This window comes from Mustela lutreola, chromosome 1 (genome assembly GCF_030435805.1).
Source record: "Mustela lutreola isolate mMusLut2 chromosome 1, mMusLut2.pri, whole genome shotgun sequence".
Taxonomy (NCBI): domain Eukaryota; kingdom Metazoa; phylum Chordata; class Mammalia; order Carnivora; family Mustelidae; genus Mustela; species Mustela lutreola.
In genome coordinates this window covers 23866399-23891778 of record NC_081290.1, presented here as the reverse complement: position 1 = coordinate 23891778, position 25380 = coordinate 23866399, and the positions used below count along the sequence as shown (strand labels likewise).

The 25380-nt window shown below is 34.1% G+C and overlaps 1 protein-coding gene across 5 annotated transcripts in view; it reads right to left on the bottom strand.

The window, feature by feature from the left end:
* The window catches only part of CLOCK (clock circadian regulator), a 130634-nt gene that overhangs the window by 99106 nt on the left and 6148 nt on the right, over nucleotides 1-25380 (bottom strand). Inside the window, exon 3 of one of the 5 annotated variants that reach the window (XM_059161028.1) lies at nucleotides 2893-2979. The exons of the other annotated variants lie outside the window; for them this stretch is intronic. The gene's annotated coding sequence lies outside the window, so the exon portion shown is untranslated. The remainder of the gene's footprint in view (nucleotides 1-2892; nucleotides 2980-25380) is intronic. 5 annotated transcript variants of the gene reach the window in all.

The following is a 25380-nucleotide window of genomic DNA, read 5'->3' as shown; positions in this document are numbered from 1 at the left end:
ACACAGATGCCCAACTGATAGAACCACTCAGGTGCCCCTATTGATCAATTTTTCTATATTAATTCCAGATCCCCAGTTCCCATAATTTGTATTTGGCGGGGGGTTAAAAAAAAAAAAAAAGAAATTTAAGGCTTTTGAGGCTATGCAATTTTAACTAAAATTGCATAGCAAATCAAGGCAAGGTGTTAGCATAAGGCTGTTGTGAAAATGAAATAAATTACTAAATGTAGCATGCTTAGAATATAAGGTCTGGCACTAAAATAAAAAGCTCAAAAAGGTCATCAATTATTAGTAGCAGTTTAAGAACCACTATAGTAGATCCTTACTCTTGAATTTCCTTCAAAATATAATAAATTTAAGGTCAAATATAATAAATGTAAGACAGTAAAACCAGATCTACTTTTAAAAACAAAGCTGCTCTATGGCATTAAGGGAACACAATAGACTTTCAATAAAACAAGCTATAGTGGACATTATATTAAAGCAAAGTAGCAGATAGAAGAAAATTTAACACATTATATCTAAAATTTTTCAAGTTCTAAATTCTACTAATTGGTATTTAACTATGATTTTATGATTAAAAAAACTGATGAGATGGGACACCTGGGTGGCTCAGTTGATTAAGCGGCTGCCTTCGGCTCAGGTCATGATCCTGGGATCGAGTCCCACATCGGGCTCCTTGCTTGGCGGGGAGCCTGCTTCTCCCTCTGCCTCTGCCTGCCACTCTGTCTGCCTGTGCTTGCTCGCTATCTCTCCCTCTCTCTCTCTGACAAAAAAATAAATAAAATCTTTAAAAAAAAAACTGATGAGATAATCAGCAAGAATACTGCTAATATAAAGACTTCATCTTTGCAAAGCAGTTTTACATTTGCTAAGTTCTATTTCATTTTATCTCCACATTACTATAAAATAACTAAATTTTATAGACTATTGATAAGTCAAACTTATTAAATCTAATAAAGAATCACAGAACAGAGTATCTGCACTGACAACCACAAATTAAGCATAAAACACCCAAGAAAAAATATTGTTCAGAATAGTACCACCATGTACACAGAGTCTCGTGGAAAGCATTTTGAAAAAAGGACAAACACTGTAAAGTGTATTTTTAATCAAAGTAAATAATTTAAAAGCAACAGTATTTGGACATAATCTCTAGGTTTTTAGTAATTGCTAATGTCATTTCTTTAAACTTTTTACTTGGAAATACCTTCAAACTTTCAGAAAAGTGCACAAATAGTTCAAAGAACTTTATGTATACTTTATCCAGACTGATCAATTAACATTCGCATCATTTTTCTCAACGTATCTGGATAAACATTTGCTGAACCATTTGAGAATAGGTTGTATCTATCATACCCTTTTACCCCTAAATATGTGAACATATGCCTCCTAAGAACAAAGACATTCCCTTAAATAGCCATAATATAGTTACTACCTTCAGGAAATTTAACAGTTACACAAAATTTTAATTTAATGCATATTTTCCTTTCTTTTTTTTTTTTTTAACTGACCAAATGAAGTTCTCTAAGGCTTTCTTCCTCCTCCAACACAGGATCCAGTCCAGTCATGTAATGACTGCATTTAGCTGTCCAATCTCCCTAGAATCCTTCAATATGGAACAGTTTTCCTCCACTAAATGCCACTTAAACTATCTCATCATTAACAAGGTGTTCTGCAGGATAATATTTAAAAGCTGGATTCTTCAGCAAACTATACAGAGAAGGTTCATTAAAAAATGATAGTCAACGGATAAGTTGGGGAAGTTTCAGACGACTTAAGATGAAAATATATGAATCTTGCTATCCAAGAGAAGCTTTTAATATATATATAAATATATATATAATATATATATTTATATATATATTTACACACATACATTTTAAAGCTTTATAAGAAGAAGGCTTCTAAGTTTCTGAGATTGGTAATTTCTGGATTAGTTTATTTTAAAAAGTAACAATTTATAAACAACTTAGACAAATAAATCTGGCCAATGATTTCATGGCTATCTGTAAAGAACAGATCCAGAGAAAATTACGGTTTTCATCAAATTTCTCTTCTAGTTTTGTTTTAGTTTTTTTTTTTAATTCTCTCCTATAGTCAACAAAAAACACCCACTCCCAATAAGCAAACCTTTAAAGAAACTGTGACCATACATACATATAATAGGTACTAGAGCTATAACAGATCTTATTCTTTTACTCAACACTGACTTTGTGCCAACCATGTGTCAGGCCTACAATAACCATGGTGGCACCCACTGTTTAAAAAACAGGCACAGTATTTACACTTAGGAAAATTAAAATTTAGTAAACCCAACACCCTTGGTTTCAGATAGAAAAGGTATTTTTTTCCCTATTTTGAAAATAAACCTACTAGCACTCAACCTATAAATACTTCTCCAACCATGAAGAGCATAGGTCAGTTAACTTATTCTGAAAAGGGCTACATAGTAAATACTCTTGGCTTTCTGGGCCCTAGGGTCTCTAATGCAACCACGTACTTAAATTAACTCTACCACTAGAGCATGAAAACAGCCATGCACATTATGTTAAAAAAATAAAAATAAAAAGAGAGAGAGAGAGAGAGAGAGACTGTGTTCCAATAAAGCTTTATTCACAGATGCTGAAATTTGAATTTCATATGATTTTCACTTCACAAAATAGTATTCTTTTGAGATTTTCTTTTCCAAAATTCTAAAGATAAATTAAGGCTATCAAAACAAGTAGGAGATCATGCTCTAAATATTCTTATAATACTTTGTCCTATGCTTCTTGCCAGGTGATCGTATACCTTACTATAACCAACAATTATGAATTACACAGAAAAAAGAAAAAATACAGCATACCTCAGAGCTCAAAACGAAAACTGAAGGTATCTAGTGAAACTCACCAGGTTCTAAAAATTCATCTAAGAAGAATGCAGAATGTTCCAAACACATCTTACACTGTGACAGAATCAGCTTCTAAGTTTCAGCGGCTTTACAGGAAAAAATAAAATAAAAATACTGTAAAACAAGGGCAGCTGTGGAGATAATGTTAGCCAAAGCCTAAGCAAAAATATCTCTACTATTTTTTTTCCCATGCATGTATACAGCATTAATTGGGGCCTCCTATGTGCCAGGAACTGGGGATGCAGCAATGAACATGTCAGATCCCATCAACCCGTGTGGGAGCTCACTATGTAGGGCAACTCCAAATGGGATGAAAGGCTTTAAGAACCATGACGTTGTGAGGGGAAGGTATGGCAGAAAAACAAACCAGTCTGGTGAGAATTAGTTAGGAACAGCCTCCTAAAGGAGAAGCATTTAATGGAAGCATGAACAGGATCTGGCCAGATAAAGAAAGGCAGGAGGGAAGAGAAAGTGTTTCATCCAAAGTGAACAGCAGGTTTAAAGGGCCAGATATAACAGAGAAGTCAGCATTTGTGTAGAAGTAAAATAAGTGCAATGTGGCTGCTCAGAGTAAGAAAGGAGATAAAAATAACATTCTTGGAGGTGAGACAGATAACATAGGAAATAGGCGAAGCAATTTGCCCCAGTCACAGAGTCACAAAGGGGTAAAAGGCAGAGCCCATTTCAAACCTTCATCACCTGACTGGGATATACTACCCATTCTTAAGTTCTTTTCAACCCACTAGCCTCGAGGGTTCAGAGGGGGCCCTTGGAAGGAAGCTGAGGAAAAAATGCTTGTGAAGGATGATCCTTTTAGGGGGCTTTTGCAAGGGCCTGAGGGAAGACTGCCTTGGGCCGATAGCCTACCTCCCTATGAATGAAATGGACAACTAACCATCAAGAAATCCTACTGCATGGGGTGTCTAGGTGGTTCAATGGGTTAAAGCCTCTGCCTTCAGCTCAGGTCATGGTCTCAGGGTCCTGGGATCAAGCCCCACATCGGGCTCTCCGCTCAGAGGGGAGCCTGCTTTCTCCTCTCTCCCTGCCTGCCTGCCTCTGTGACTACTTGTAATATCTATCAAATAAATAAAATAAATAAAATCTTAAAAAAAAAAAAAAAAAAAAACCTCCTGCAGAATGATGGCAAAGAAGTCAGTCTCCAGCATCGTTCTCAGTTATTAACAATTACCAAGCACTTTACTATGTGTGAAGCCCTGCTGTAAGTGCTTTACATATGTATTAACTAACTCAATCCTCATAATATCCCTATGAGGTACGTACTTTTATGACCCTCTATTTCCAGTGTGATTTTATAAAACCATCCAATCATGGCCAGTAATTCTTATTAACAATTAAAGTTAAAATGATTAGAAACATTAATATTTCTCACCACAATATTAAAAGCATTTTCATTACCCTTCTACCAGAAAAGTACCATTTTAAGTATCAATTAACAAAAATAAAAGACTACAACATTAATTCGGTTAATTTTTTAAAAAAACTAGCAGTTCTATTAAGGAAAGAATCTGGAAAATCCTGTTCTCCTTATTCATTCGCTCACTATGGTCTGTTCTGATAAGAAAAACACACCACATTCCTGGCCTCATGGAGTTTTAGGCACTGAAATACAATGATGTTTGATACTCCTGGGCAATTACATTTTGCAACATATACTAAGTTTTGGGGGTTTTTTTTGGGGGGGGTCCGAAGTTTTTTTGAATGAAGAAACAACAATCACATAGACAAAATCTGATGCAACAAAAGACAATCAAAACTTGAGGGAGCAGATTGTGAGCAAAAATATACAAATGTTAAAAGAGGAAGAGAGAGAATAAGAAACTGTTCTACTGAGCAGTATACTCAGGAAGAATGAAAAGAATCCTCAAAGAGAGCAGAGAGAAATGGTAGTAATTAGTGCACAGTGATGAAGGTCCTTAAGGAAATTAACAGTAATGAAAATAAAAAGTATATGAATATTCTGCAGCATTAGATTCAAGACTGTCATCTAGTGATGAAAGATTAAACCTTAATCCAGCAGACTTCACACTGGGGACCAGATGGTTTTAGAAGAATCAACTTCCATATCCTTAATTTCCAGAGTTACCAACCAATTACTAGAATTAATACCAAGATCAGAGCCTTATACTTGTTTCTCCTTTCCTACACTCTACATCCCCTACACTATACATTTAATAATCCTCCTCCTTGCAGTTCACAAAAGATGTATCTCTCACACATCTAACATCTCACTACAATGCATCTCCTCGAATTGCTAAAAAACATCCAGAACACCAAAGTAATTTGAAATATTGGTATCAGGGGAACACTTAATGGAAGCACCATATATCTAAGGTGGTTTTTTCTTTTCCCCTATTCCTTACACTTCTGTTAACAATAATACCTGATATTAAAAAGGAGATATTTTGGCCCAAATGGGCTGCTACAACTTTGGGAGGTGAGAATTAAGAAAAACTTCTGATTCAGAAAGCTCACATGAGAGAGAATCCAATGAAAACAGTGATGATAAATATTGAAAAGTGCTATAATTTAGTTCATCCAGGTAAAAACAGTATGACTAGAGTCCTTACATAACTTATCTAGAATTATTTAGAATCTAAGATCTGGAAAGCATCTTGAATTAGAATTCAATATCTGTACTTTCAACCATTCTCAAAAAAAAAAAAAAACAACAGTCACCTGTGTCGTACGTCTGTGAACTGAAAATACTGTGCATGGTTTTAATCAGTTGAAAAGAGCACTTACAATAAAAACAAAAAAGAAAGAAAGAAAGAGACAGAAAGAGCTCTTACGGTCAAATCAATAGCATCTTTCCAAGTGAAAGTAGTGAACACTAAAGTTAGTGTTTTACATTTTTTTATTGAGAAACATTTTCATTAACTTTTGTTAAAAGAATATTGGACACAGTGAATCCGTATTTTTTTCTAACCTGGACAAGACATCATGCTGTCACATATCAACCAATTCTTTGCCCAGTTTTTCATCCCTATGTAAACTTATGAGATACAGATTAATTTATCAGGAATATGCTATATATTCTACTATAAATGATATACTTTTTTTTTTTTTTAAAGATTTTATTTATTTATTTGACAGCGAGAGATCACAAGTAGGCAGAGAGAGAGGAAGGGAAGGAAGCAGGCTCCCTGCCGAGCAGAGAGCCCGATGCGGGACTCGATCCCAGGACCCTGGGATCATGACCTGAGCCGAAGGCAGCGGCTTAACCCACTGAGCCACCCAGGCGCCCCTATAAATGATATACTTAACAAAAAGTTACCAATAATCTTTTGTAAACCTCATACTAATGGCCTAAAAAAACCAAGAATATATTTATGTTACACTCATAGTAATTATAATGTAGAAGAAAATTCTTTAACACTTAGACCACTATGGTCACAGTTAGTAAACATTAAAAATTTCAATTTACATTCATATTTTTGATGCCCAGAAACGCGTTTCAAGTGCTGAAAAAAAAAAAAAAAAAAGAACTACCAACCCAGAATCCTGTATCCAGACAAAATATTCTTCAGGAAAGAGAGGGAAATTAAAATATCCACAAATGAAGGCAAACAAAGTAAATCTGTCACCAGTAAAACTATCCTAGCATAACAGCTAAAGGAGGTCCTTCAGACAGAAAATACATTTACATATGTATTAACTAACTCAATCCTCATAATATCCCTATGAAGTAGGTACTTTTATTATTTCCAGTGTGATTTTATAAAACCATTCTATCATGGCCAGTAATTCTTATTAACAATTAAAGTTAAAATAATTAGAAACATTAACATTTCTCACCACAATATTAAAAGCATTTTCATTACCCTTCTATCAGAAAAGTACCATTTTAAATATCAATTAACAAAAATAAAAGACTACAACATTAATTCAGTTAATTTTTTTTTAAATCTAAAAGAAGTATTGGAAAATCAGGAAGTATGGCAAGAATAGAACATGAATAAATACAACAGACTTTCCTTCTCTTATATTCTTCTTATATTATTTTTAACGGCTTAAGCAAAAATGATGACGCTGTGTGGTACGGTTCTCAAAACGCAGGAAAAAAAAGGCAATATATTAGAAATGTAGGGGGGATAAAGAGACTTAAGAACCAGCAGGATATGATAAATTATGTATACATAAAACAGTTCCTAGAGCAATGACAAAAAAGCTATTCAAAGAGATACCATATCTCAAGGTAGAGAAAGAGACCTAATAGTGAGAGGGCTAGTCCTTCAAAGAATTTCGGCTAATAAGAACAAAAGAAATTACAGATGGGCAATAATCATTAATAGATTTGAAACAATTAGAGAAAAAAGAAACAGTAAATTTCACAATGGATCATAGGGTTACCAACTGCATGTGAACTTATGAGCTCTTAGCACTAATCAATCTTAGCATCTCCAAAAGTGAGACAACCAAATATTAAGAACCCCCTCAGGTAATATGTAATACATAGTACTACTTATAAAATATTCTTGTTGAAAAGAGTCAAAATAGGATCAAACCTTTAGATCATATATTCCTTTTTTAAAGATTCTATTTATTTATTTGACAGAGACAGACACAGGAAGAGAGGGAACAGAAGCAGGGGGAGTGAGGGGCGCCTGGGTGGCTCAGTGGGTTAAAGCCTCTGCCTTCGGCTCAGGTCATGATCTCTGGACCCTGGGATCGAGCCCCACATCAGGCTCTCTGCTCAGTGGGGAGCCTGCTTCCCCCCCCCCTCTCTCTGCCTGCCTTTGCCTCCTTGTGATCTCTGTCTGTTAAATAAATAAATAAAATCTTTAAAAAAAAAAAAAAAGAAGAAGAAGAAGAAGAAGAAGAAGAAGAAGCAGGGGGAGTGGGAGAAAAACAGGTTTCCCGCCAAGCAGGGAGCCCAGTGCTCAATCCCAGGATCCTGGGATCGCGACTAGAGCCGAAGGCAGACACCCAATGATTGAGCCACCCAGGTGCCCCCAGATCATATATTCTTAACTGGAGTAATATCACTCCCAAAAGGTAAAAAGATCTTAAAATAATAAATTAAAAGTTTCTTACCCTCCAAAGCACAACACTATGATCTGTCCCCTGGGTCTCAGGAGGTAGACAACAAAAAATTCTAAAAAGGCCCTTTAACGGGACAATAATGAAAAAAGAAAACAGTAAGTTAATAAACACTACTTTCGATCAAATTTCCAGTTTACATTACTACTGGAAGAAAACAAATAAAATGACATCAGGAAAAAGCAATCAGAAAAACCCAGAATGTGAAATATTCCATAGAACAGTTCCTTCAACACGGAAGGAAGGTAAAGGCAAATGGAAGACAGGGCCCATCAATTGTTCTGAAATTTAAAAAGACTCAAAGTCTTCAGTTTTAAAAATATACTTAGAAATACAGAACAATGATATGTGGAATTTGCTTCAAAACAATATTAGGAAAGGAGTGAGGGTCTAGATGAAAAAAGACCCCATTATTAAAGCTGGGTGACAGAATTCTGTCATTTCATCATTCTATTCTGTATACTCTTGTATAGTTTAAAATATTCCATTAAAACAAAATCATGAGTTATTTTAGGAAGATTCTTCTTCCTAAATCTATTCTCAGATTTCTTATGAAATTAGAGAACTATATACACACAATAAAATACAGTAGCTAAAAAAAAAAAAGAACAAAATAAATAAGTAATATCAATTAACTCTGGAAGAATCAGATTACCTAGGGTACAGAAGAAAACTCAAAACAAAACAAAATATCCTCAAGACACTCCTGAATAAACTGCACTGCATGAAACAAAACCAGGACACTATATATTTAACAAACAATAATACATATTTTGCTACACCAATAACTATTAAAAATGCTTTACAAATATAAACTCCTTTGCCCACAAACTAGTTATTATCTTCATTTTGGTTACAGTAAGTAACCTAAGATAATATATTAAGTGGTGGAGTTGAGATCTAAACCCACACAGTCTGGTAGTCTGGTTCTACTGCACAAGCTTGTAACTACTATACCATGTTGCTTTTTGAAATGATACAAGGAATATTAACAATGCTTTTACAGACATTCACAGAAAGGCAGAAAGATATAGTTGAAGGAATATGTCAGAATACTTAATAAAAAAGAAGAGGTAGAAAACATGAGAAGAGATAAAAGAGGTAAAATCAATCCAGAAGGCCAACATTCTATTGGTAAGCATTTCAAAATGGGAGAACAAAGAAAACCAAGAACTATTACCAAAGAAACAATAAAAGAACATTTCCCACCTGCAGGAAGACAAAGGCATTTCAACCACAAAGGGCCCATCAACTCCAAAGGGTCCAGTGAGGACAAAAATAATTCATACCTAGACAAATAACTTTTAAGAGTCCAGAACTACAAAGATCCTGAAGCTTCCAAAAAGAGAGGAAAGGAGTCCTTTAGAAAGTAACAAGTCTCAGAATAACATCAGACTTCTCACCATCTTGACCCAGAGAAAAAGAGCAAAACCCTCAAGTTCTGAGGAAAAATTAACCTAAACCTAAATTTCTACACCCAGCCAAACTATCGAGCAATTATGAGCCAGGCCAAAGCCATCTGAAGACAACAAAAATTTAGAACCTTGTAAGTACTCTGGATACTGACATTAATTTAGGACACATTCCAGAAAGAGGGAGAATGCTATGAAAGAGATGTAGTGGGAATCTAAGAAACAGTAAATCTAACCCAGAAATGCAGGAATACCTTTGAATGGAAGCTATAAAGACTTCCAAACCTATCATGACTAAAGCAGGCAGGAAGAGAGCTCTAAAAGAGATCTGTCCAGGACAACTAGAGATTCCATCAACAAATAATAGATGTTATGATTCAAGCAGGAAACATGTGAGGATATAGTAAAGGTATCTTTTTCAAGGAAAAAGGCAATTAAGGATGATAATGGCAGAAGATAAACAATATAAAGCAAACTAATAGGAAAATCAAGTCAGATTATAAAGCAAACTAGTAGTAAGATTTTGAAAAACTTCCTATTTGTAAGTAAAGATGATCCAACATAGATAGCAAATATTTTATTTTTTGAGTTCCATTAGCATCATGACCTTGAACCCACCGAGAACAAAAATTAACCTTAGCTCAATAACTACAATTTACTGTATTTAAAATCAACCTGACAAGCCTAGATTCTTGTCATTACAGAACAAAACATAAATGTTACATTATAAACCTACTCAAATACAAAACAAAAGATAGAAATGGAAATGAAGGAGTAGAAGACACAAGACAAAGAAAAGGATAAAGTCTTGATGTTCTTTTTTATTATTATTTAAAGATTTTATTTTTAAGTCATCTCTACACCACATATGGGGGCTCAAAATTACAACCTGCAAGAGTTACATGCTCTACGAACTGAGCCAGCCAGGTACCCCAAAAGACCTAGTGTTCTTAACTTGCATAGTAGGGATTTAAAATACAGTATCTGAGGAATTCAAATATTTTATTTACAGTTGAAAACATTAATGAAAGAACTAAATATAGTAAGTATTAAACTGGAATACAAAGAGAAAAAAAGAAGTCTAAGGATAAATAGCTAAATCCTCATCTTTTTTAGCAGGAAGTAAAGAGACATAATTGAAGTTTATTAATCAAGAAATAAAAGCAGATCACAGAGGAAGAAAAGCCCAGGACCACATGGCTTCACAGGAAAATTCTCTAAAACATTTAAAGATCCTCCTCAGGGGCGCCTGGGTGGCTCAGTGGGTTAAAGACTCTGCCTTCGGCTCAGGTCATGATCCCAGGATCCTGGGATTAAGCCCCACATGGGGCTCTCTGCTCAGCAGGGAGCCTGCTTCCTCCTCTCTCTCTCTGCCTGCCTCTCTGCCTACTTGTAATCTCTGTCTGTCAAATAAATAAATAAATAAATATCTTTTTAAAAAATCCTCCTCAAACTCTGCCAAAGAATTAAAAAGGAGGCAACATTTCCAAATTCATTCTACAAGGCCACCATTACCCTGATACCAACACCAGAAAAAGACACAATAAGAAAATCAGAGAGTAATATCCGTGATGAATACCAATGTAAAAATCCTCAACAAAATACTAAGAAACCAAATTCAACAGCCCATTAAAAGGATTACATACTATGATCAAGTGGTATGTATACCAAGAATGCAAGGATGTTTCAACATATGAAAATACATCACTATAACACACCACATTAAGAAAATGAAGGAGAAAAAAACACATGAACATTTCAACTGATACAGAAAAAGCATCCAACAAAATTAAATGCCATTTCCCAACAAAAACACTCAGTAAGCCAGGAACAGAACTACTTCAACATAATAAAGGCCTAATATGAAATGTCTACAGCTAACATCATACTCAAAAATGAAAAAATGAAAGCTTTTCCTCTAAGATTAGGAACAAGGCATCACTTCAACATAGTGCTGGAAATCCTACCTAGAGCAGTCATTAGGCAAGAAAAAGAAATAAAAGGCATCTAAATAGGGAAGAAATAAAAGTTTACTCTTTTCACTGATGACATATATTTACAAAACCCTAATGATCCTACACCTAGCAAAAAACTTTTAAAACCAATAAATGATTTCAGCAAAGCTATGTAATGTAAAATTGACAAACAAAAACCAGTTATGTTTCTACACACTAACAATGAGCAATCTGAAAAGGAAATTAAGAAAGCAACTGCATTTACAATAGCATTAAAATAAATAAAATACCCCAACTTGGTGAAAAACGTGTATACTGAAAAATACAAAATACAACTAAAAGAAATCAAAGATACAAATAAATGGAAAAATGCTCTGTATTTATGAATTGCTTCCTATGACTAGTGGCTACTACTGTCCAGCACAATTATGGAATACTTTCATCACCAGAGAAAGTACTATAAAACAATCCTGGTAGAAATTATAATGTAACAAAACTAGAAAATTAACAATAAAAATTTTTAAAAGGCTCTCTACCCTGTAAATTAATGTCTCTGTTTTTACATGTTTTCTATTTTTTATAAACCTTGCTATTTTTTGTTGCTATACTGTTTTGTGTTTATTGAGTGCAAAGTATATTTTGTCTATAAAGTTTCTTTCCATTTACTAAAATGAGTTTTATACTGACTCATCTGCCTTTTCCATGTTACTTTTTTGTTCATATTTTTGGCAGTTTTACTTAAGGCGTGTGCCAATTTTTTTTTTTAAGTTTTAATTTCACATCACTTTTTTTTAATAGGACTTGCATTAGTTTCCTAGGGCTTCCAAAACAAAGGACTACAAACTGGGTGGCTTAAAACAACAAATACTTACTCTCTCACAGATTAGGTATGTGCCTTCTATACCCAGTCTGTGAAAGTTTTTATCTTGGGAGAACATTGAACTTTATTAATGCTTTTCCTGTATCTATTCACTAATAATAAATTGTGATTTTTATCTTTCATTCTATTAATGCTGTTTATCACATTCAATGACTCTTATATGTCGAGTCATCCCTGTACCCCAGGATATACCCTATTTGATCATGGTGTATGAACCTCTTAATGTGCCACTGAATTTAGTTTGCTAGGATTCTGTTGAGAATTTTTGCATCTATATTCCTCAAAGAACATTGGCCTCTAGAATTCTTGTAGTATCCTAACCCAGCTTTGGTATGAGGATAATGCTTGTCTTATAAAATGACTTTGGGAGTACTCCTTCTTCTTCTATTTTTGGAAGAGCATAAGACTAGTGTTAATTATTCTTCAAATGTTTGGTAGAACTCACCAGCGAAACCTGATCCTGGGCTTTTCTTTATCGGCAGATTTTTGATTACTATTTCAGTCTCCTTATTTTCTACTTCATAATTCAATCTTGGTAGGTTATGTTTCTAGGAACTTACCCTTCCTTTTAGGCTAACTAATTTGTTGGCATATAATTGTTCATAGTAGACTCACGATCCTTTCCGTTTCTGTTGTATCAGTTGTAATGTTTCCTCATTCATTTCTGAATTTGATTCTTTTTTTCTTAGTCTAGACAAAGATCTGTCGAGCCTCTTTCCAAAGAACCAGCTATGAGTTTCCTTCATCTTTTATATTGTTGTCTCAGCCTCTAGTTCATTTATTTCTTCTTTCAACTGTTTTCTTCCTTCTACAAACTCTGGGCCTAGAGTGTTGTTTTTTCTTTCTAGTTCCTTGAAGTGTAGTTATATTGTTTGTTTCTGTCTTCCTTTTTTCTTAATCTAAGGTATTTATCACTATGAACTTCCCTATTAAAACTGTCTTTGCTATATCCCATGAGTTTTGGTGTGTTTCCATTTTTAAGGGATATAGTTTACTCTTGAGCACCACAGATTTGAACTGCACAGGTCCATTTATATATGGGGTTTTTTCATATACATACTATAAATTTTTCATGTAATTTTAATAACACTTTTCTATAGCTTTGTTGTTAAGAATACAGTAAAAAACACACAAAACATACAAAATATATTTTAATCAACTGCTTATTTTGACCAGAAGGCTTCCTTCTGGTTAACAGTAGGCTATTAGTAATGTTTAAAGGAAGCCAGAAGTTATACGTGGATTTTTGACTAAGCAGGATTTTTGACCCCGTGTTGTTCAAGAAGCAACTATATTTTCATTTCTTTTACTTTCTTTAACCTGTTGATTGTTCAGGTGGGTGTTATTTCCATACAACTATGAATTTTCCAGTTTTCCTCTTGTTGTTTCTAATTTTATTCCACTGTGGTTAGAAAAGATACTGGATATGAAGTTATTCTTCCTACATTTGCTAAGGCTTATTTTGTGACTTAAGATGTACTCTATCCTAAAGAGTGTTCCATGCACACTTGAGAAAAACGTGTATCCTGCTGCTGCTGGGTGGAATGTTCTGTTCTATGCATAAAGTGTATTTCATGTCCATTGTTTCCTTAGATCATCTGTCCATTGTTGAAAGTAGGGTATCGAAGTCCCCTACTATTCTTGTATTGTTATTTCTCCCATGATTATCTGTTATTTTCTTAATGTGTTTAGATGCTCCAATGTGGGGTATATATATAATTGAGATATCTTTTTTTTTTTTTTTTTTTTTTTTTTTTTTTTTAAATTTTATTTATTTATCAGAGAGAGAGAGGGGAAGAGAGAGAGCACAGGATGACAGAATGGCAGGCAGAGGCAGAGGGAGAAGCAGGCTCCCTGCTGAGCAAAGAGCCCGATGTGGGACTCGATCCCAGGACGCTGGGATCATGACCCGAGCTGAAGGCAGCTGCTTTACCAACTGAGCCACCCAGGTGTCCCTATAATTGAGATATCTTAATGAATCGACCCCTTTTTCATTTTATAATGACTTTGTCTCTTGAGACAGTTTTTGACTTAAAATCTATTTTGCCTGATATAAGTATAGCTACCCCTGCTCTCTTTGGTTTCCATTTGCATAGATTATCTTTTTCCATCCCTTCATTTTGAGCCTACATGTGTCCTTAATGCCAAAATGAGTCTCTTGTAGGCAGCCTATACTTCGGTCTTGTTTTTAAATCCAGTCAGCCACTCTATGCCTTTTGATTAGAAAATTTAATCCATTTGCATCAAATTATTGATAGGTAAGAACTTACTAATGCCATTTTATTGTTTCCTGACCATTTCGTGTAGTCCCCTCATTCCTTTCTTCCTCTTGCTGTCTTTGTGAACTGACTTTCTGTGGTGTAATGTTTTGAATCCCTTCTCTGTCTTCTGTGAATGTACTGCAGGTTCTGCTTTGTGGTTGCCACGAGGCTTACATAAAACATCTTATAGGCATAACAGTCTATTTTAAGCTAACAACTTAAACATACAAAAATTCCATTCTTTCATGCCCCCTCCAATATTTTGTTTTTGATGTTGAATTTACTTTTTATGGTCCATATAAACTGCTGCAGCTATAATTTTTAATAATTTTACCCTCTAAACCTTTATACTAGTTAAGTGATTAACATACCACATTATATCGTAAGAATACTCTGAATTTGATTATATACTTACCTTAACTAACATGTTCTGTAATTCTTTAAGTTTTTAAGTTACTAAGTAGCATCCTTTAATTTCACCTTCAAGAATGCCTCTCAGCATTTCTTGCAGGTCAGATCTAGTGGTGACACCCTCAACTTTTGTCTGTTTGGAAAAGTCTTTAACTCTCCTTCAATCTTGAACAATTTTGGTGGATAGTTTTCTTGGTTGGCAGGTTTTCTCTTTTGGCACTTTGAATAGATCATCCATCCCACTTTCTCCTCACTGCAAAGTTTTGCTGAGAAATCTGCTGACAGACTTATGGGGGCACCCTTACATGGAAGCAATTTTTTCCCCCTTGATGTGTCTAAACTTTTACATTTGACTTTAGATAATCTTTTTATAATGTCTTGGAGAAGACAATTCTTGGGTTTAAAATTTGGGGGGACCTGTTAGCTTCTGAACTTGGATAGCCAAATCTCTCCTTACATTTGGTTAAGTTCTTAGCCATTATTTCTTTAAAAATTAGCATTTTAGGGGCACCTGGGTGGCTCAGTTGGTTGAGCAACTGCCTTTGGCTCAGGTCATGATCCTGGAGTCCTGGGATCGAGTCCTGCATCAGGCTCTCTGCCCCGCAGATAGTCTGCTTCTCCCTCTGATCCTCCCCTTCTCATGCTCCCTCTCCCTCAAATAAACAAAATCTTAAAAAAAAAAAAAAAAAAAAAAAGCATTCTGCTCCTTTCCTCCTAACTTCCTCCATGATTTCAGTAATGCATAGTTTAATAGTATCTCATCATTGCAAAGCCTTTCTTCACTCATTTTCATTCCCCTTTAATTTTGCTCTGACTACATAGAGTGACCTGTCATCTTCTTTCTTCTGCTTGGTTGAATCTACTGCTAAACCTACTGAAATCTTCAGTTCAATCACTGTATTCTTCAACTCTAGGATTTCTGTTTATTTTAATAGTTTCTATTTATTTTTTGAATTTTCTTTTTGAGAATTTGTTGGGTGATACTGTTCCTCTAAGCTTAGTATTTATATTTAATCCCTCTATGTTTAATTTTCTTATTTATTTATAAAGCTTATTTGAATTATCAAACTACAAATTTCAGACTGTCAAGCTGTAAAAACTGGCTTAGCCAGTCTATCTAGGAAATTGGGAAACAAATACTGTACCCATTCAACAAGTGACATTGTCTTGATATAGTCTGACTATATGCTTTCTAGTAAAATTCTCAGATCACGGAACAAAACTTTTTTCACCCTAACCCTTACCTATGTTTCCTCTCTCATAATGACTTCATAATAAGATGTAATATATTTTGAAAAAATATAGTAACTACAGCAGTTGTGTATAAATTATCTAATACAAAGTGGTACCTTAAATATTGAGTACCTTCATTTTACAAATACTAAAAATTTCAAATTTGCCCTGAGTCATAATTAAAGATGTCACTCCTTATATTTAAAATATTCCCTAGAAATTCCAAAGGAGTAAATGCCTTTGAAATAGATCATAAATCTTTAGAGGCTATGAGTACTGACTCATTTAAGTATACTTTTGTTGTTTGAAAGGTATTTATTTAAATTAAAATCTTAAGGTGCTCCCAATCTTTTACTGACTGCCAAAATCAAAATTAAGTATTCTTGTCAAGTAAAGAGAAGCTGCATATGCCCTTCACAGAGAACTACTTGCTATCCTCGTAAGTAGAAGAGAAGACTAGGCTACTGGTGCCTAAAAAAAACTTATATTTTCAGTATAAATTAGCTGTAATCAAATCTTAAGAGAACTAGAGTATTTTTCACTTTATACAAAGGAATGAAATCATATTTATTGTTTAATGGATAACAAACTATTATACAAGACAGTTCCTAGGGTATTTTTATTTTACTTATCTTACCAGTTTCTTAAAACTTACATATGATTGATGTAATACATACATAGTTTAAAAAGAAAATAGTAAAAAAGGCTTATAATGGAAAGGCAGCCAGCCTATCCCTATCTGCAGTCCTGCTGCCTAACAACAATCACTTTCAGCTACTTTTTGCATTTCACTTGTTTTTATACTTATCTCCAAAATTATAGGTCACGTAACCTTGTCTTTATTACCAGATTACGTCTATTGACTCCCTGTTATGCAAAAGAATGATTTAGTTCACTTATATTATCTTCAATCTGCATTCTTTTCTCCTCATTCCGAAGTCAATCAATCCTACTGAGGCATGTGAGACTAAAAGCTGAATTTAACTTTTATTTCATGTTAATTAAATTGCTAGGTATAGCTAGCAACTACCATATTAGGCGGGTAGCTCTATATTACTCCTGTCTTTTGGCATAAAGTTTCCTTTACAATCTAGAATTAGAATCAATTTTTATATATGTTCCACACGTGCTTAAGAAGGTATGGTGTCTATTTTGAAGACAGAATTCAGTTTATCCATCAAATTTTGCTTATTACTTGGGGTACTTAGGTGTTCTACTGCTTTAAGGTTTTGTTCATTTGATACTCTGGTCTTCTATCAGTTATGGTCTTTGTGAATAAATCTCTAGAATGTTTTTTGCCTTTAAAATATTAAATTTTTTTTTAAAGATTTTATTTATTTATTTGACAGACAGAGATCACAAGTAGGCAGAGAGGCGGGCAGAGAGAGAGGGGGAAGCAGGCTCCCTGCTGAGCAGAGAGCCCGATGCGGGGCTCGATCCCAGGACCCTGAGATCATGACCTGAGCCGAAGGCAGCGGCTTAACCCACTGAGCCACCCAGGCGCCCCTAAAATATTAAATTTTTAATTATTATTTTTGTGCAGATATCTGGTACTTCATTATGAAATGAAACATTACAATTAGAGTACTCATCCTTATATGGCTTAATCCCACCCTCTTTATATTTTCCAGAATAGCTTTCTGTTACTTTTAATAAGGTTTTTATTATTGTACTAATGACATCTTTATAATCATCTCCATATATAATGAACTTAGTCCTCTATTTCTTTATATTTTACCTTCCGGTTCTCTACTACAAGCTATGATTCAATATGGTTTTTTTCCCCTCCTCCCTTTCTCATCACTAGAGTTCAATCAAACACATTATCTTTGTTAACTGTTTACCTTTCTACTGTTAGGTATACTTCTATTACTATACTTACTGATTTTAAATGCTATTGATTCCTAGTTATTTCATAGGAGGTAATTAGCATACTTGGCACACTTACTCAAGCTCCCACATTCTTTCCCCATCTCCTTCTGAAATTGATAGTTGTTTCATTATTCATGTATATAGAAGACTAATAAGGTCTGCTCAAATACTGACTTCTAAATGAAGACTTCTCTGTTCACCCAGTTTAAAATTGTAAACCCTGCCTACTCCCCTCACATTCATATATCACAACCCCCTAGAGCCTGATGGTCATTAGTACCGTTGGAGAAAAACCTATCTAACATGCTTACTGGTTTCTCATCTAGCTTCCTCCAGTTGGAATATAAGCTCCCCAAAGCAGGGGTTCTTTGCCTACTTTGTTCACTGCTACAACACCAGCAACTAAAACAGTACCTGGGGCACAGAGTAGATACTCATTGCTTGCTGAATGAGCAAGATAAAGTCCACACTAAAAATATATAAAAAAACTATAAAAGCAATCCTGAGAGAAATTACAGGCCTAAATGAATTGAGTTCAACTGTGTTTCTGGATCAAAAGACTTGGTATTAAGATATCATTTCTAAAACGATCCATAGATTCAGTATAATCAATCACAATCCCAGGAGCCATTTTTATATGAGTGGCTAAGTTAATGTTAAAATTCATATGAAATGAAAGGAATCTGAACAAAAAAAATTTTGAAAAAGAAACACAGTGCTAGAGAACTTCCATTACTAGACTTAAAGCTATAATCAAGACATTAAGATACTGATGTAAGAACAGACATATGGATCCCTACCTAAAGCAGATTTCATAAAGACCCACACATACGTGTTTAGTTGATTTTTGACAAAAACAGAAAGATAATTCAGTGAAGAAAAGATTATCTTTTCTAAACAAATGGTGCTAGAACAACTGTATATCTATGTGGGGGGTGGAAACTTTTTTAAAGAATCTCAACCCTTTCTTCACACTATATATTTTTTAAAAAACTTGAAATGAATCAGACTTAAACACAAAAGCTAAAACTATAAAACTTCTGCAAGAAAACATGAAAAATCTTTGAGGTAGATAAATATTTCTTTGAACACAAAATCTGAAGCATAAAAGAATTGAAAATTTAAAGGTTTTTTTTTTTGGTTTTTGTTTTTTATTTATGAGAGAGAGAGAAGGGGGAGAGAGCGAGCACAGACAGACAGAATGGCAGGCAGAGGCAGAGGGAGAAGCAGGCTCCCTGCTGAGCAAGGAGCCCGATGTGGGACTCGATCCCAGGACGCTGGGATCACGACCTGAGCCGAAGGCAGCTGCTTAACCAACTGAGCCACCCAGGCGTCCCAAAAGAATTGAAAATTTAAATCAAACTTTAAAACTTTTCAAGACATCATCAAGAAAATAAAGGAAGGAAAAGGTTGGGAGGTAACTTTCACAATTCTAACATCTGATCAGAACTTCATATCAAAATATATTAAAGAAATAGAACACATCAAAATACATTAAAGAAAAAGAATATTTTATGTCTAACGTTGCTTACAATAAGCAACCCATTTTTTTCTAAATGGACAAAAGATTTTAGCAGACACTTCACAAAATGCAAGAATGACCAATAAGCACATGAAAACATGCTCAGTATCATTAGTCATTAGAAACACGCAAACTGAAACCACAATGAGATATACGATTACACAACCACTAGAATGACTGAAATTCAAAAGCGACAATACCAAGTGTTGACAAAAATGTAAAGAAACAGAAACTCACACGTTTCTGCGGAGGATATAAAGTAGTACACCCACTTGAGAAAATAGTTTGATGGTATCTTATAAAATTAAACATACATCCCAGCAATTCCACTCCTACTAGATGTTTGCCCAGGTGAAAACCCATGTCCAAAAAAAGTTTAGCAGTTCTGTTTAAGGCCAAAAGTTGGAAGCAATCCAAATGTCCACCAACTGACAACTATAAACAAATTGTCATATCCCACACAATAAAATAGCCCACAGTCATAAAAAGAAACAAACTATTGATAGAAGTATCAAAAGCATTAAGCTAAATGCAAGCCAGACCCAGAAGACAACATAAAGTATGATTTCTTTTATATTACATTTGCAGAAAAGACAAAATTGTGTTAATAGAAAACAGATTAGTGGTTGCCAGGGGAGAGAGAATTTTTCAGGGTGAAAGGAATTTTCTATATCTTGATTGTGATGGTGGGTACGAGAATGCATCTGTCAAAACTCAATCAGTGTATACTTACACTGAGTAAACTTTAATATGTACAAATAAACCTGAGTTTTTAGGAAGTAAGCTAGGTCAAAAACTAAAATCCAACTACCTAATATGCAATAGAATACTTAACAAAAAATAGCTCATGGAAATTAAGTATTCTGTGTAGCTTTAAAAAGAAGAAGTCCGGGGCACCTGGGTGGCTCAGTGGGTTAAAGCCTCTGCCTTCAGCTCAGGTCATGATCCCAGGGTCCTGAGATCGAGCCCCACATCAGGCTCTCTGCTTGGAAGGGAGTCTGCTTCCTCCTCTCTCTCTGCCTGCCTCTCTGCCTACTTGTGATCTGTCTGTCAAATAAATAAATAAAAATCTTAAAAAAAAAAAAAAACTGATCTTGATTTTCCCACATATTTAAAAAATAAAATAAGAAGTCTATATTAAGGAAAATAGAACAGCTTACAGTAGCCCAATATTCTTGCTGAGAACAACTAGAAAAGCTAAGTAAGTTACAAAAATCCTATTCTTAAAGCCCGCAGAAAGATTTGGAAAGATGGAGAACAAGTCAGTCTAAAATTAGAGAAGAGAGAATCTTTTAAAAATGTTTAGATGGGGGCGCCTGGGTGGCTTAGTCAGTAAGCTTCTGCCTTCAGCTCAGGTCATGATCCCAGGGTCCTGGGATCGAACCCCGCATTAGGCTCCCTGCTCCACAGGAAGCCTGGTTCTCCAGCTCCCACACCCCCTGCTGTGTTCCCCTCTCTTGCTGTGCCTCTTTCTGTCAAATAAATAAAATCTTAAAAAAAAAAAAAAGTTTAGATGATCTGCAGTTGTCACTGGGTATAATCAGGTATTTCCTGATTATGAGCATGGGCTGGAGGCTAAAAACATACTTGTCCTGTGCAGAACATTGATGCTAAAGAATCAAGAGTTCAAAAGACCTTTTTGTGTTCACACAGGGCTAGATTAACAAAACTGGACAACTACAGGGACTTCAAGGGACTTCAAGAAGCTACTATCTCCAAAAGAACATCGGATTAATTTTAAAACCATGTAGGGTAAGAAGGCTAAATAGTTAACTGAAAAGTTTTGAAAAGCAAAGTGAAAATTCCCACCTTTGGCACTGCTAAGAGGATAAAGACCATCAGGCTTAGAAGTGAAAGCTGTGGAAAACAACACTGTACAAATAAGGCGAATAAGAGGAAGAGTATATCATCAAACTACTAAAACAGTAATCTAACCTCCATATAAATTAAGATGATTGGTTCGCCATTCTACCTGTCTAGAAGAAAAAGGGGACCCTGTCTGGCAAAACATACTCAGTAATGCTTCCTTTATTTTGTTTTTAATCACAATGTCTGGTACCCAATAAAAAATTATAAAACAATCAACGAACTTGACCTAATTCACATTTATGTAACATCAGCTAATAACAACAGAATATATATTCTTTTCCAAATGCACAAAGAATATTTACCAAGACAGATCATATTCTAGGCCACAAAACAAATCTCAATGTAATTAAAAGGATCCGAGTCATATAAAGTACGTTTTCTCATCACAATGATACTAGAATATAACAGAAAGACCTCTGGAAAATCCTCATATATCTAGAAATTAACACACTTCTAAATAATGTATTGGTAAACAATAAGATCCAAGTAAATTAGAGACTATTTTGAACTGAATGAAAATGGAAAAAATATATACATATAAAAATATGTAAACAGTACTTGGAAGTTTATAGCACACAGGGAAGCACAGCGGCAGAGAGGTAATCAAAGACCTCAGCCTGTACCATAAGAAACTAGAAAAAGAAAAACTAAAACCAAAGTTAAAGGAAGAAAATAATGAAGTTCAAAGCAGAACTAGGAAATAACAACAACAAAGATAGAGAAAATTAGCTAAACCAAAAGCAGATTTTTTGGGAACCTTAAAAAATTAATCAATCTCTAGCCAGACTGATCAAGTAAAAAAAAAAAAAAAAAAAAAAAGACACATATTTAAAGTCCAACTGAATCTCTATGGATTATATATAAAATTCACTATAGATTTTATAGATATTTAAAGATATTAAGATTATAAACAACTTTACCAATAAATTCTACAACACAGATGAAATGGACAAGCTCCTTCAGAAACTCAGCGTACATGTGAAGAGCTGGAAACAAACAGGACCAATAATCAACAGAACAACAAACCATATAAGCAGACCAATAGATGATACAGATACCGGAACAAATAAAGACAAGCATTTAAGTAACTAACCAATATATTCAAGAGAATTGGGAGTATTAAAAATCTATAAAATAGGATTAATGCTCTAGCACTCGAAATCACAACATAAAATTAAGAATACAAGAGATCAGGGGCGCCCGGGTGGCTCAATGGGTTAAGCCTCTGCCTTCGGTTCAGGTCATGATCTCAGGGTCCCAGGATCGAGTTCTGCATCTGGCTCTCTGCTCAGCAAGGAGCCTGCTTCCCCTTTCTCTCTGCCTGCCTCCCTGCCTACTTGTGATCTCTGTGTCAAATAAATAAATAAAATCTAAAAAAAAAAAAAAAAGAATATAAGAGATCAGTTTCAACAAAAGAGAAAATAGGTTTACTAATGGAAGAGGAGTCAATAGAAGATACCTGAGTGAAATACTGAGAAAAAACTATTTAAGAGATGTGTGGAACATGATCATTGACCTGTAACGTCTAAATTAGAATCTGAAAAGAGGGAAACAGGAGCAATATTTGAAGAGGAATAATAAAACATCCTCAAACTAAAAGGCATCAAGTTATTAATTCCAAAAATTGTATGAACATAAAGCAAAATACTTACAAAGCACACCTCAACACATTATAGTCAAACAGCTAAAACACTAAGACAAAAGAGAAAGTCTTAAGAGTAGTCAAAGAAAAATAAAAGACACATTATTCTCAGCCAGACTATAAGATGATAATTACCTTCAATAAGACTGGCAGCTGACTTCAACAAAAAGGCAGAAGACAAAACATTTTTTTAATAAAGAAAAAAAATAACTACCAACTTAGAATTCCATATTCAGTAAGTAATATTCTTTTTTTTTAAATGTGAAAGATGGTCTCAAAAAAAAAAAATCACTGTTGGTAGTGTTGCCAATATGAAAATACATACTAAAGGAAGCTATTTGAGCAGAAGGAAAATAATCCTAGAAAGAAACACACAAAGACAGGAAGGAAAAAACCCAGAAAGGGTAAATATTAACAAAAATTAGCTGCCTAATACTGCTTTCTGCAGTTTAAAATACGTACAAATAAAATACAGAATAATGATGCAAAAACATTGGAGGACTTATTGGGGAATGATAGCAGTCATTTGTACTATAATAATAAGTCAAGTATACTTGTTATAATCTCTAGAATAACCATTAAAGATATAATGAAAAAATATTAAACTCACAAGCAAACAGGAGTAAAAACAATCAAAATAAGTTAACTCAAAAGAAAGCAAAACAGAAGGGATAAAAGGAATCAAAGCAGATAATTCAAAGAAGTCAAAGTTGATGGTAGTGGCAAACTGAGCAGTAAAAAAGTAAATGAATTAAATACTCAAAGTAAAAGACTAACAGTTCAATAATGATAATCTGTATTTATTCACAGACATCCAGAAAACATGAAAGTTTACAAAACTGAACATATTCCACTTTAAAACTGCAACAGGTAAATACACACAAATGCCTCAGAAAATACTGAAAAAAAATTTCAATCTCAGGGCTCATCCCTGAGATTTTAGGTGATTTTCTTTATCATAGATTTTCTTTGTAGTTTTTGGCACTTTAATTCTTTTCTAAGGAGCAAGACCTATTTTCATAAAAACCACAACACTTTTCAAAAAAAAAAAAATCAGTTTACAAATTTTAATGATCAGCTCCAACAAAATAACAGACTTACAGAAAAAGAATATGATCAGGCCTAAGAAGAAGTTAAAAAATATAAACTTATTTCATACAATAAATTTTAATCTGGAAACTAAGAAAGTTTTATAATTATAAATACATCATATCATCACCATTTCTGATGGAGACTAAATTTATCAGGTAAGAGCTGGAAACAGGTTTTCCGATTAACAAATGGTTCCCTCTCTTCTTACTTCTAATAAAAATCTCTGATATTTCCATTGTAATATATTATATGTTAAACTTGTAAAATAAAATTTAAGTCCTAACATTTTTCATTTTAATGTGTGGGTTGTTTCCTAAATAAGATTTTTAATACTACGCCAACTAAAATTTAAGTTTCAACACAGAAGAAAACCAGTTTCCAGTTTCATGAATCAAAACTTGTTGAAGGGCATCAAGGAAAAATACACAATACCATGCATCTTGGAACCATATTCTAGTAACTTTATTATTCTAAGTCACATAAAGAGATCAAGTACTCCCAAACTCTCTATATAAAAACAAAACTCTAAGCAACTTACTTAAATATATTTAAACTGGGAGAAAAAAAAAAAGGTAAGAGCCCTGTCTGATATACACTATGAAAATAACAAAACCAGAATCACTGCTAACATTTATTGACCACTTCACTATGGGATACTCTTTGCTCAAGTAATCTGCATTTTTGTCTCACTTAATCCTCACATCATATTATAAACTAGTATTATCTTCCTTTTACAGATGAGAAATTGAGGTAACATTTGCCCAAGGTCATACAACCACCCAGCAGTAAAGCCAGGATTTGAATGCCAAGCAGGCTAGCTCTAGAACCTTGCACTCTTAATCACTACACTACGCTATCAATGAAAGTAATTATGATCTTGTTAAAGTAATATACTGTCTTTGTTATTAAATTTCAGGCCACAAATAAGCTTCATTTAGAATAAAACGAAACATTTTAACTATGTGGTCCTGTTGCTGAGAAAATAATATCTAAAAACTTCGTACTTTCATGACAGAGAAAAAAGCAGTCACTATTAAAAGTATATTCATTAAACCTGAGAACTTCCAAAAATAGACAATAAAAGGCACATTAAAAACTACTGCATTAAACTGTCTACAAAATCTTATCTATTTTCTCTTGAAAGTAATTTAACTTGGGTTTTTTCCCCAACTTAAACTGGAAGATCCAGACACCTAGGAGTAGAATAAAATGTCACAGAAATCCTAAATAAAGCTAATGTCAATTTTTTGGGTGATGAAGGATTCTTTCTCAGTATT